The 13,520-nt window shown below is 47.5% G+C and overlaps 1 protein-coding gene across 1 annotated transcript in view; it reads left to right on the top strand.

The window, feature by feature from the left end:
- The window catches only part of LOC139055518 (uncharacterized), a 32,613-nt gene extending 22,529 nt beyond the window's left edge, over nt 1-10,084 (top strand). The window contains exon 7 of the mRNA XM_070533020.1: nt 9,870-10,084. The gene's annotated coding sequence lies outside the window, so the exon portion shown is untranslated. The remainder of the gene's footprint in view (nt 1-9,869) is intronic.
- Nucleotides 10,085-13,520: the final 3,436 nt, after the last annotated feature.

Genomic DNA, 13,520 nt, shown 5'->3' with positions numbered 1-13,520 from the left:
CGGAAAGGCGCGGCGCTGCGCAGCGGCGGAACACCTGTGGCTCGGTGCTACTGGTGACGCTTGCGCAGTAGTGACTAGGGAGCGAGAGAGAGAGAAATATCCGTGGCGAGGCGCGCGTTGTGACGTCATGTGCCTCCTCGGAGCACCGCCATGGCGAACTCGCAAGTTCGCGGCCAGTAAAGCTTTCGCTTTAAAACCTACACATATAGATGCCGTTGTTTTTAACACTGCAGATCAAGCGCAAAGTGCGAAATTTCAAGCTGTAATAGCAGATTGCGCTTATCAGCCTAGTCTGCCAACGAAGCCTCGGTGAATTGTAAGAGTTACGTTGCTCTTGCGGTGTCACACGTTGTTTGTGTGATAAGAAGCCATCAGACGAGGACACCAAGGACAACACCGGGGAGAATAATTTTACTGACGGGTTGAAATAAAGAAATTATAAATTATGGAATTGAAAGTGTATAAAAGACAACTTCCCCCAGGGGCGGAATAATCCCACTTAATTGCATTACGCGTGCCAAGCTCTACCAATTGAGCTACCACGGCGCCGTCTTCCCATCCACTTTCTGGGGTATTTATGTGCTACTACTCGAAGTAATCCTGGGGGTGCTAGCCAGCGCCATCACTCACAAACATTGGCGGTGGATGTGGAACACCCCTTCCTTCGCAGGCGTCACGAGCACGTGATCTTTTTGGGTGAAGGCAACTGGTCAATAAACCCACACGTGCTCCCTGAATGCATCAGTTGCTGGATCCGAGACCCTCGTAATGTAATGAAAGAGGTGCGGCAGAAAGGATGTTCCACATCCGCCGCCAAGGTTTGCGAGTGGTTGCGCAAGATAACACTCGCAGGGTTTGTTATAGTAGTAACACATAAATACCCCAGCCAGTGGATGGAAATGCGGCACAGTGGTTGCTCAATGGGTGGAGCATCGCACGCATAATGCGAAGACGTGGGATCTTTGCCGACCTGCGGCAAATTTTTTTTTAATGCAAGCTTATTTCCATTAATTTATAATATTTATTGCAATTAGTTTGTACAAGTAGTTTCTCCTGTGTTGTGCTTGATGTCCTTGTTTGTTGGCTTCTTATGAGATGATTAATAAAAATCTGGCCCCTCGGTTAACGCCCTCTTTTCTCGTTCTTAACGAGGGCCTGAAATCCGGCAACATTGATGATTTCAGATAGCACGTGTGGCTTTATTGACCAGTGTCCTTCACCCGAAAAAATCACATACTCGTGAAGCCTGCGGCAGAAATGATGTTCCACATCCGCCGCCATGTTCTGTGAGTGGTGGTGCTGGCTAACAATCCCAGGGTTATTTCTCGCACTAACAGAAAAATACCCCGGAAAGAGCATGAAAAGTCGGCGGCGCGGCAGCTCAATTGGTAGAGCATCGCACGTAATGTGAAGACGTCGGATCGTTGCCCACATGCGTCAAGTTGTTATACATCGACCGTCAATCCCATGAATTTATAATTTCTTTACTTCAATTAGTACAACTTATTTCCCCTGTGTTGTCCTTGGTGTCTTTGTTTGTTGGCTTTTTATGCAGTGATTAACAAATATCGGGCCCCTTGGTTAACCCCTTTTCTTCACACTGTTTGTGTGAGAATATATCCAACAAATGAAAGAACATTTACGGACGACACATTCAAATTGCCACAGTATTCAGCTTCCCGTGCAGGCCCACACACGCGCACGCACACACTCACGCATGGAACACACTAAACGCGCACACACACAGACAAACAGACGTACGGACGGACATACACACAGCTCAGCTACGTATAATTAGGGCGATCAGCGTTCGCACATTAGACCAATAAAAATACCCACAGAACTACACCACATTTGTATGCAGAAGATGGTTTCAGCTAGAGTTGAGCGTTCTCAACTTCTATTTTCGCAATAATAAACGTGCATTTATCAGTCGTTTTTCTGTGAGTACATATTCTAACAAAATGAGCAAAGCAACATGGAAATCTGTTTACACGTTATATAACAGAGTACGGTTGTTCGAGATAACAGAGTACGGTTGTTCGAGCAGGTGGATAACATGTTCCTATTCAGGCACATTCTCTTGCTCTCCGTAATGTTTCGTTCGTTCTCTGTCCTCGCTTCCCCGTTGAAACTTGAAGCTTCTCGGACTATGATCGGCAGTTGTTGATCAAATACAGGCAGGAAACGATGGGATCAGGTGTGCAAGAAATATTTTTATGTAAACTTTTCTGTATACATGGCAGGTAAAACAAATACATTACAAATTTGAACAATTGAGAAACAAAGTCTCACTCTTCGACTGTCTCAATGACTGTTAGAGCCCAGACTCATTTTCACGTGCATAGTACGGAGGCACACTGATCTATCAGCAATCCAGATTTCAGCCAAGTCTGAGGGACAGCAAGTCGTCCCCATTTTTATAGCCCAAGTACACAAAGAAAAAGAAGGCGGTAGGGCCGTTAGCCCGTCCCACAGGTTCAGTTGCCAATCAGAGTCAACCGTTTGTTAAGCCACAACCCACAGGGATGGGCTTACTCTTAAAAATAAACATATTGGAAAACAAAGCTCTTTTCCTTTTTCCTTAAAACTCCGTTGCCCTCTCATTTCTACGTAGTTAGTGATGGGCTCAGCAAAGCCCGCCAGGGCCGACCAAGTTATCGCTAGACCGCCTCAAATCCCAACGGCGTCTAGGCCGCAAATGTCGCGGAAGCAGGGGCATCAACACCACGTAGTGCCGATGTACTCAAAGTTTGGCCGTGTGGGAGACGGGTGGCCCTCCTTGTCCTACTTATTGTCTACAAGACAAAGTTCTCCGAAGGCGTGTTTACAAGACGCCGCCTTCCGAATGCACTCTTCACGTGTGCACCGCACCCCTACAGCGTGCACTGTAAGCTGGCCTTCGACACCACACAGGCAGTCGTACCCACGAACAAGGCTGGCGATTGCGTTCTGGACGCGTAGCAGAATAGATCCTTGCTCCGTATATGCGGCACGGGGTCAAGGTTGCTAAGCCCTTCTTAACCGCGGCGGCGCCTCCACTTAGTCAGGTACTCGGGCGCCAGACCCACGATACCGTGTACAGCGGTCCCTTTCAAGACTGGTCTGTGTGGACTCGTGTGACCGTCGGCGGACTGCCAACACCGTGCGCACAGTACCGACTTCCCGGAATCGGCACTCGCCCTCCTGGCGCCTGCCGCGACGTGTCACCCAACACCGCGCGGTCCGTGACCCCACATAACTCAGAAACGGTTGCCCCGCTGACATGGGGGGAGAGAAGGGCACCCCCTCTCTATACACACAGCACGTGGCCGATTCGTGACACTTAAGAACACGAACAATCAGAGCGACCTTACACTCTCCTTCTTTAGCCTTGCGCGCAGCGCTGTAACATATGTGCCTCCTGAACGGGAGCACTTTTTCCGGTATGCCCTATGTGGACGAAGACAGATGGCGTTCTAAGTGGCCAACATGGACAATGTCAGTGGGCGGTCGGCAATAGAAAGTAGCAGTCGCGAGAAAGGACATTTCGTAGGTTACGTCTGTCACCTGGCGGAGGACCCGCTAAGGGCTGGCATAGCGCGACAGTGCCTTTTTCGATAGGACGACGCGGTGGGTCGTAGATCGTGGAAGGACACGGTCCTCGGGAAGGAAGTTGGCGTCATGGTGGCGACTCAAGTACTCGCTCTTCAGCTTGCTCTAGGAAATAGCAAGGTGACAATGCGCAACTTGACGTGATTGTCCGGCTCGGGCAATGATGTGGTGGTCGTATTCCAACTGAGTATCTTCAGTGATATGCAGGACGGTGTCGAAATGCAACATGGGATTACGGCCATAGAATGAATAAAATGGTCACTACCCAGCTTTGTCGAGGCGCAAAAAATTCTACGCGAATTTGTCGCGGAGAAGCCTACTGTCCCAGTAACGGTCGCGTCGGGAAGATATATGTTGAAAGCCTATCCTTAATTTTGCGACTAAAACACTCAGTACGACTGTTCGTCTCCGGTTGATAGGCAGTAGTGCGCTTGTGTTTGGTGGCACAGCAACAGTGTAAGTCGTACGCATCTCTGCAGAAAATAATGATGGCTCGCCCATAATCGAAAGTAAATGCAAGGATGAAACGGCAACCGGCAAAGCATATTGGTTGGACATGATAATAACCACAAACTTAAAATGGGTGCAGTGCATTTTCGCAACGGCGCACCCCACCACACTACACCACGCCCCGCCATGCTGTGCACTGGTCCGTATGGACGCCGCCAAGCTAGAAGAAAGCCGCCTGAAGACGTCGCCACAGGCAGGAGTTGCCACACAGTGTCGCGTCATCTGTCGAGTCGACTGAAAACCCGTAGCGCGGAACACACGCATCGATGACGCTCCAGCGGGCACGGGCAACCCTGTGTAAGTGCCAAAAGATGAAAAGGAAGTTTGTGGTGCCCTGTCTCTGCCATTCGAACGTAGCTATTCGAAATCGCAGTACATTAGCGTACTAGAAGTTACAGCTTGAGTGGTATTGTGACGTTCATTACAAATAACTCGGAAGCAATAGTTCTTTGGGCAGAGTATGTGCGGCACTTCTCAGGACCTCGTCAAAGTTCTTTTGTCTGTCTGTGTGTCTGTCTGCCTGTTCGGGCACTAACTAGGGCATGTAACGCGGTCCTGTATAAAGGATTGGGGGCCAGAGACCGCATTTTTTTAAATGTTGAGTCATTGGCTGGATGATCTTTTTTTCTCACAACTTTCCCAATGTTCTCACTTGAGCACCCGCATAACGGCTCTGGCTTTTTCTGAGTCACATGAGCGTCGCTGAGAACTGCAGCCAAAACCATTTCATGGTTTAAGATACTGTCCGTGGTTTGTATGTAGTTGACGTAAAGCACCAATATGACGGATGCCATTGAGAAGGAACTCGGCTACGTCTGTTGCGCAAGATGTAGTAATAGCTTTGGTGATCGCATACCAAGTCACGTAATTGGTGGAGACGGCAATGCATTTGACGCTGGAAGTAGATATTACAAAAGGTCCAAGCAGCTCCAAGCCAATGTGAAAGAATAGTTATGAATAGTCTATAGGTTGAAGGCGACGAACCGAAAGCAGAGGAGGCTTTTTCCGGCGCTAGCATAATCCGCATGTAGCGATGCGGCTGCGAGAAATCGGCGTAGGCTGGACCAGAAGAAGCGGCGCAACACACTGTTGCACGCGCGGGAGGCCCCGAGGTGACTCGGAGTGTGCACATTAGGTATCTAGAACATCGGCACGCAGATAGCGGGGGATGACAAACAGCAGCTCAGAACCACTAGGCGTGCATGCAGCGCCGATATAAAGTGCCTTCCAGGAGGACGAACATTTGAAGCGAAGATTAGGTCGTCGCAAACGCGAGCCCGTTCATGACGTCACGCGTGTCGTTCCGTAATTTGTCGTGGCGCATCTGGGTGGTGAGGTCAGCGAAAGTAGGCAGTGAGAAGAGAAATGGAGTAGCAGAGTAAGTCGCAAAACTATCCGGGGAGCGTTGGGAAGGCGTGACAGACAGTTGATATCTTGGTGTGAACCACGGTACTTGTGGGCCACCGTGTAAGAACATTCCCGATATCGCAGAGCTCAGCGATCAAGGCGTCCTGCAGGATCCTTTAGGGAAGAAAGCCAGGACAGCGTGTGGTGGTCTTCAGTCACTGTAAATGGCCGACCGTACAATTTAGGACCAAATTTCGCAAATGCCCAGTTAAGTACAGGGCAATCTCAATGCTTGGGCGAATATTTCCGCGAGGCTACAGAAATCAAATGACCTGCGTATGGAATCACACGGCCATGCCCTTGACCATGCCGAGATGAAATGGCGACGATTCTATTAACACTGGCGCAAGTGCGGACTTCAGTAGGAGCCGATGGGTTGAAATGTGCCAAAATAGATGGTGTCGAGGTAAACATAGAGAAGGCGTTTGCTTGTTTTGGGCTCTAGGAAAATGAACCATTTGCCTCGCTGAGCGCCGGAAGACTTTGGGTGACTTCCACGAAATTGCGCATGAAGCAGGGGAAGTACGAACACGGGCCCACAAAGCTCCCTACAGGTTTGGCACTCGTCAACATGGGAATATCCTGCATTGCCCGAACGTGGTCTCGGTTCGCGTGCTAAGGAATGAGTAAATAAGATGGCCAAGGAAAGTGAATGGCTGTGACCGAAGTGACACATAGACGAAATAAGGTGGAGGTCGGCACTTAAAAAAACTGAAATAACTAATGCAATGCTTTTGAGGTATGTGGCAAACGTAGGAGTCTAAGTCGCAGATATATAGTTGAACATAGATGCGTGAGGTGACGTGGTGAAAAAGCGACTATACATGTAGCGACTTCACGGTGCTCCCTTTTTTTTACTGTATACGTCGCTAGTGTGGTACGCACTAAAGAATTGGTGCGGACACAAGCGAAATATCTTTTACAAAGCAACACAATCATAAAAATGTCACACAATGCAATACTGGCACAAAATAAAGGGAATACGATAATAGTGAACGTCATGTTTTAATACAAAGTCAAGAAATATGGGTATAAGGAATGCAATGGTCCCCAAAAATATAATGAAATATGTTTTAAGCGAAATGTGAGCACGGCACATACCAGTATTCGTTATACCTTATATGGCAGCAATAAGTAAAGGTGTAAAGGTGCCCACTGTTGAATAATAATTATATCTCATGTTTAATACGTGATTTACATAATTGTAAAAGGCGGAAATCACACAATTTAGATAACTGCATGATGCCATAAGCCGATAAGAGAGGGAGAGGCTCGGGAGGCTGTTGTCAAAAGTACTTTGGTAATACATCACCATCATCAATATATTCCATGTCTACTGCAGGACGAAGGCCTCTCCCTGCGATCTCCAATTACCCCTACCCTGCGCCAACCGATTTCCACTAGTACCCGCAAATTTCATTTCATCGCACCCCCTAATCTTCTGCCGTCCTCTGCTGCGCTTCCCTTCTCTTGGTACCCATTCTGTAACCCTAATCACCCAACAGTTATCAAACCTGCGCGTTAGATGACCTACCCAGCGCCAGTTTTTTCTCCTAATGTCAATTAGAATATCGGCTATACCCGTTTGCTCTCTGATCCAAACTGCTCTTTTCTGTGTCTCAAGGTTATGCCTAGCATTGTTCGAACCATCGCTCTTTGTGCGGTCCTTAACTTGCTCTGAAGCTTCTTTGTCAATCTCTAAGTATCTGCCCCATGTGTCAGCGCCGGTAAAATGCACTGATTATACACGTTCCTTTTTAATGATATTGTAAGATTCCAGTCAGGAGCTGGCAATGTCTACCGTATGCTAACCAAGCCAATTTTATTTTTCTGGAAATTTCTTTCTCATGATGAGGGTGCCCTGTAATTAACTGACCTAGGTGAACGTATTACTTCGCAGGCTCTAGGGGCTGACTAGCAATCCTGAACTCTTGTTCTCATGCTCGGCTATTCATCATTATCTTTGTCTTCTGCATAGTAATCGTCAAACCCACTCTTACACTATGTGTGTTAAGGTCCTCAATCATTTGTTGTAACTCGTATCCGGTATTGCTAAACACGGCAATGTCATCTGCAAACCAAAGGCTGCTGAGATATTCGCCGTTGATCGTTACTTCTAAGCCTTCACAGTTTAATAGCTTGAATGTTTCTTCCAAGCACGTGGCGAATGGCATTGGAGAGATTGTGTCTCCTCGTCTGACCCCTTTCTTTATAGGTATCTTCCTACTTTTCTTGTTTAGATTTAAGGTAGCTGTGTAGTTTCTGTAGACATCTTCCAGGGTATTTACCTATGTGGTCTGTTTTCCTTGATTACGTTATGCCTCTATGACTGCTTGTATCTCTACCGAATCAATAATTACTCTATGCTAATTTTATTGCGCTTTTTTAGCAGACTTCCTTGCGTACCTTACGCGACTTTTCTGACGGTAGCTGCTGCTGAGAACTGCCAGGGTCCTTAAATGGTAGAAAACATATATAATATGACGTAATGTCTGTATATTATGTAAGTGTGCTTTTCAAGTTGTTCCCAAGGAACACGGCGTCTGTGAAGAATACACAAGAATGGTCAATAGTTTCAGCGTTTAGAACACAACCGAGATTTGGTTTAAAGTGATACGAAACAACCCCTTTGCTCAATCTGAACCTAACGGCAAGGGTTGCAGAATGCAATTTAAAGTAAAAGTTTTTTTCTCTCAGAAGGCATGCCCATTGGGCATATACGTCTTAGGACATCTGGATTATCACATTGGAATATAAGAGCACGGTATATGGGAATTCGGAACAGGCATTCTATTAGTTCCACAGAGAGTGCCCTACCGGAAGCACTGCATGCATGTTGGCATCCTCCACACTGAAATTTACATTTAGGAAAAGACGACAAGCGCATGCGTAAGACTGAAATGTCATTGCAATGTTTTATTGTCACTTCGGTGGCATTACAATCTCATTCGATATGCCATCTAAGCTACAACATTTTAAGGCGTGTACTACAACATTTTTTGGGCGTGCTCCGACCACACCAGGTAATTCAAGTGCAGGCCCGGGCCGGGCCAGCGCATAAAGCCACTGGCCCGGGCTTAGGCCGGGTAAATTACTTCCAAACACGTTTTCGCCCACCAGGTTAAGTACCGGCAACTTATGCTCATCCGCTCAGCTTCCGGCGTCAAGCAGAATTTACGTAGTCGCGGTTTATGGTTTTAACCGGGGGCGGCGTCACTGCTGCATAGAGCGCTCATAAAAAATATACGCCTTTGGGGCTTATCCCACAACAATAATCATCGCCTGTCTTGCCCGCATTACCTTTTTTTACCTCTGTGAGCCCGGCACGTCCAAGTCACAAACGGCGTGAGCTTATCCGCGTGACACATCATTCTCGACAAGAAAGTAGTGAGTGCCGAGTTTTCAAGCAAAGCTTGTATAGGCTCACAAGTTTGCTGCGGTCACACACAGGCACGCACACAAATCCAGTTGCTCCAAGAGCAGAGCAGCTGTGCGAAAGGGCGGTTTGTTGAGTTGACAGTTGCGCCAGCGCCGGAGCGAGAATCATTAGCAAGGATTTCAGCTGCAAAAGCGCGCGCCCACGCCACGTGCTCTACCAATCAGAGCCGATCCGCTAACGCCAGGGAAAGAAGGGGCAAGAGAGGGTGTCGCACGTGCTGAGCCAGCTTCATGTTGCTTCCGTTCAATCTCCGAAAACGGATGGTACGGGAAGAACAGGCAGCCGAAGAACAGGCAGCCTTCGATGAGTGGCGGCTATAAGTGGCCTGTGGAAGGCCTCACCGTCGGCGCGCCGATCCATCCATTGGAGCCGCCCAAGCCCAGCCGATCCGACAGCAACGAAAAGATGCCGAGCAGAGGTAGCGGGAGGCGGAAGTAATCCGGCACCGTTACCTGTGAGTTCGATTACAAGCTTCGCTTACCCTCACTTTCCTCTAGGGGAGCGGTTGGTCGTTTTCTGAGAAAGGAAACGTAAGCAAGGCAGATTGACGATTATTTCTGTCGGGCCAATATACACCCAAAAGAGCGCAACCATGTTAATAGTGAGGTGCGAGCGTGCAACAACTGAAAATTTAGGAATTGGAAATATAGGAATCGGAACAACTGGGGGAACCGGGAACCGGGGCGCACATCAATGGTTGGCGCTATTTAGCTAAAGCGGCGATGGCACGTGAACGGAGGGGCTTTGGGCCGGAGCACTGAAGTCAGGCCCACGCAGTGCTCTTATAATGCTCTTTAATATGTACTGTGCACAGTGGCTGTACCAACTACTTGGGCAGTATTTTCTAAGTAAGGTAAACCGTAATTCTCTGCTAGGTGTACGTAACGTGCGGCGCGAAACCTCTCAAAATTCTTTGCAGCTCACACTCGCCTTTGCCGTACTCGTCTGGTCTTTCCTGCTGTCATTCGTGGCCTTCATCGCATGCGAGGCGCCGACCGGTGTGCTCGAGAAGCTGCTTTTCAGGAGGTGGATTGAAGATGGCGGTGCCCGGAAGCAAGAACATCAAGAGTAGCTCGGAGGTGCTGACGTGAAAAAAAAAGAACAGTGCTGGATTTACGCTATGAAATTTCACTATGCTAGCCAACCAGAGGCCACTAGGCTTGACGTACTAAGTGCACCGGTACTTGCAAGAAGACCAAAGCTAAACAGCGTTGGGCTCGGTCAGTACGTGTCAGCAAATTGTTGGAATATCAACAGAAATAAATGCTAACAAGAAAGATCGTTGCCTTTCGTGAATTTACTATTCCCACTCGTCAAAATTACCGGTACTCTATGACGTCCCAGGCCTATGATGTGATAGCATAGCAGATTAAGGCGGAGGCAGAACCCGAACAAGGGGAAGGTGATCCCTCAGGCAACATTTCCTTGGCGACAGGCTGAGCGTTGCCTATGTCGTTTACGACCATATCAATGGAAGTATAATAACTACTTCTACTGCTTTTATTGACTCTTATTCTACTTGTGTACTTCGTAAGCGAGGTGCTTACGGCATCGGCGCATCGCGACAAGCCCTTCCCCTGATAACTTACAAACGGGTGCTTTTTTTAATATGCGTAAGCTTTTTATAGAAACTGCCCATGGCAAACAGCATAAGTGCGATCACTGAACTGGATTGTTTGGACAGGCGAACATCACTTGCACCCGACATATGTATTTATTCTGTAGTGGATGCTGCAGTTTACGAATTGTTGCCGGCGAGCTTGCAAGGCATACGCGCATAGAAGAAATTTTCAAGATGGCACCGGTGTCGAGATATGCGCCTGTCAAACTTGCGACATAAATGCACTCGTAATGAGGAAGAACAACTGAAAAGGCACTACACAATGCATCACACATGCTGACAGAAAAAGGACGCTGCTCATGCCAAACCAGGAAAAGAAATTGGGTTACATGCTCTAGGGGAATCGGTTTCAGTGATGGTGTCGTTGGTCTTGGCGAGGAATCGTTCTTTTCTTAACAACCAATCACAATTACTGAAGTACTATAGCGCCAAACAGACGACACAAGAAGAAGAGACACGGACGAGCGCTTCGTCCGTGTCTCTTCTTCTTGTGTCGTCTGTTTGGCGCTGTAGTACTTCAGTAATATGCACCAACTAGCCCAACAAAAATTCTGCTGGAACCGATCACAAGTAGAAAGCGAGTGACCTTGTTAGACACATTGTCACCAAGAATATACTCACGCCGCACCTTGTAGTGCCACGAGCTTGTGGCACCTTAAAGTGCGGAACGCAAGCATGATAAAGGAATTGGAGTGACCGTCCCTCACTTCGTTGTCTCCGCCGTGGGGATCATTGCCCCCTTGCTCTGAAAATCCAGTTTGCATGAAGGTTGGGGTTATCGCCCCTTCTAATTCTTGGAACAGGAGCGGCTACCCGACTGGGGCGCCACCACTGCCACTCAAAAAAAAAAGACTGCTTTTACTTTTGAATAAAGCCAGTTGACTCTCCGTTCTCAAGCTGTCAAAATGTGCACTCCTTGCCTCCGCTAAACCAAGCTCCCATGAGAATCGCCACGCATTCAGGAAAGTAACACTTTCGAGAGTAAATTATATGTCGAAACACCCTTCTTACGCCCTTAGTTTTGTAGACGGGTTTAGTTGTAAGCAGAACCCTCTTGTTCACCCTCTCATTAATTTCGGGCTGCTGGAAGGGTGTTTTGTGCGAAACATACACCATGCACGGTTTAAGGGTGCTCGGGTTCTTCCACAAATCAAACAAGCAAAAAGCCATAGGTGTACTTTACATCAGTTTTCGCCAAGTCATTGTTAAAGCAAGTCATGTGGACACAGTCAACTTCGGATTTCAACCTGCTACTTCCCGTGCATGGAGTCCTCCGTCCTGAAGTACAAACACATAGCTTTTTGTTTTAATTCCTACCCCCCTTTTCGTTTTAGCACTGGCGGCGTTGAAGCTGCTTCAGACTAGTGCTGCTTTATTGATCAGCTGCCAATTGCCACCGAATCATATCGCACCAGCCAATGATAGCTCTTCTGGCACATCTTCGTTCTGACGTAGCGAAGGGCAAGTCGTAACCTGTTTCATGCAGGATTAATTGGAATAAACCTTCGCAGGTGCATGTGGAACAATGTTTTACCCATTTAAGAAGAAGGCGTTTACTGCGGAGGTGGGGCGCCACGGTCATAAAGTGGAACGATAAAACTGCTTTGCCCTCTACTTCCCTCGCTGCCTTTCGCCTCTTACTGTTAGCTTCGAGCTTTCGACTGCTCCTTCCCGTCGGTGACTGCTTTCAAGTTCTTCCGGCACTGCTTCGAACGCCGATACTCGGATGACTTTCCGCGCAGTGACTCGTTTCGCTCCCACTGAAGAATTCTGAAGGACATAAACGTTCGCCACAAGAAACACCGCCAATTATCGCGAATGAACGCAAATATCACGGAATTCTTCGCCTATAGCGATTCCCTTAGTGCGTGGGGACCCACATGATGATGATGATGATAATGATGATGATGATTAAACTTTGTCACGGCTCGAACCCACTAAGGGGGACAGGGCGAAAATCGGACGGCAGCAGGTAGCTAAAAGAAATTTTTATATAAAAACGATACACGCAGAGCAAGAGAAGTAAAACAAAAACAAAAAATTTAGATGTTACAGTAACTGGACTGGTATGCGAGTGGGCAGTCAACGCAAATGTTTTTCTTTCTCTTCATTCGTGTTGCTCTACATTTTCTATATTTAAGTCTCAATGACTAGGCTTTCACAAATGCCGGCTCGACGCAAAAGGCTAAACTACAGTTCATCGTCATCGCTGTGGTTATGCCCGGAGAAATTACTGACGCAGGCACCCTAACAACGAGTATTAACAAACGCAGGGTTCCCACCAGTATCGTGCACCAATATTTGGGACCATGTAAGTGCCACATAGCTGGACCTTATCAAGGTAATGTTGTTTCTCGTCGCTAGTAGATACTCAGATAATTTTTCGCATTCTGCCTAAAACATATTTAGTCCTAATTAATTATTCATTCATCTTCTCCAACATTATAAGATGAAAAAAAATATGAGAAACTCCCAGTACAGCTTTCTGTTGCTCAATACGGGGCTGCGTAAAGTGTTTTTCCGAGTTTGAAAGAAGACGCCAAATACACGCAAATTGATTCGAGCGACCAGTCAGGCGGTGATATTACATTTATTACTGGGCTTCTTTCACATCCGGAAAAGCACATGCAGCACGTATTTAGCACATGGCATGCTCTGCACTGCATAATGAGATGCTTTTTCTTGCAGCCTCTATAGTCGTTGATATTTTGTGCTAAATTTTCACGAAGCCCTCCCAAGAATTACATAGGGTAAGTATCTGTGGTTTTGAAGGCCTAAAATTCCAAGTTATTGGTAGAAAGGAAAACTGTAATGGACCTTTAAAGAAACTGGCGCATGCCTTTAGCGACAGTCTGCTGAGGAGCTCGGGTGAAGGGGGTCTGGCTACGGTGTAGCATGCTACTGCCAAACACACGTTCGGACGGCTTCTATTACAGGTGCAGGCACCTA

This window comes from Dermacentor albipictus, chromosome 2 (assembly GCF_038994185.2).
Source record: "Dermacentor albipictus isolate Rhodes 1998 colony chromosome 2, USDA_Dalb.pri_finalv2, whole genome shotgun sequence".
NCBI lineage: Eukaryota > Metazoa > Arthropoda > Arachnida > Ixodida > Ixodidae > Dermacentor > Dermacentor albipictus.
The sequence above is the reverse complement of the archived record's forward strand: the minus strand, read 5'-3'. Positions and strand labels throughout refer to the sequence as shown.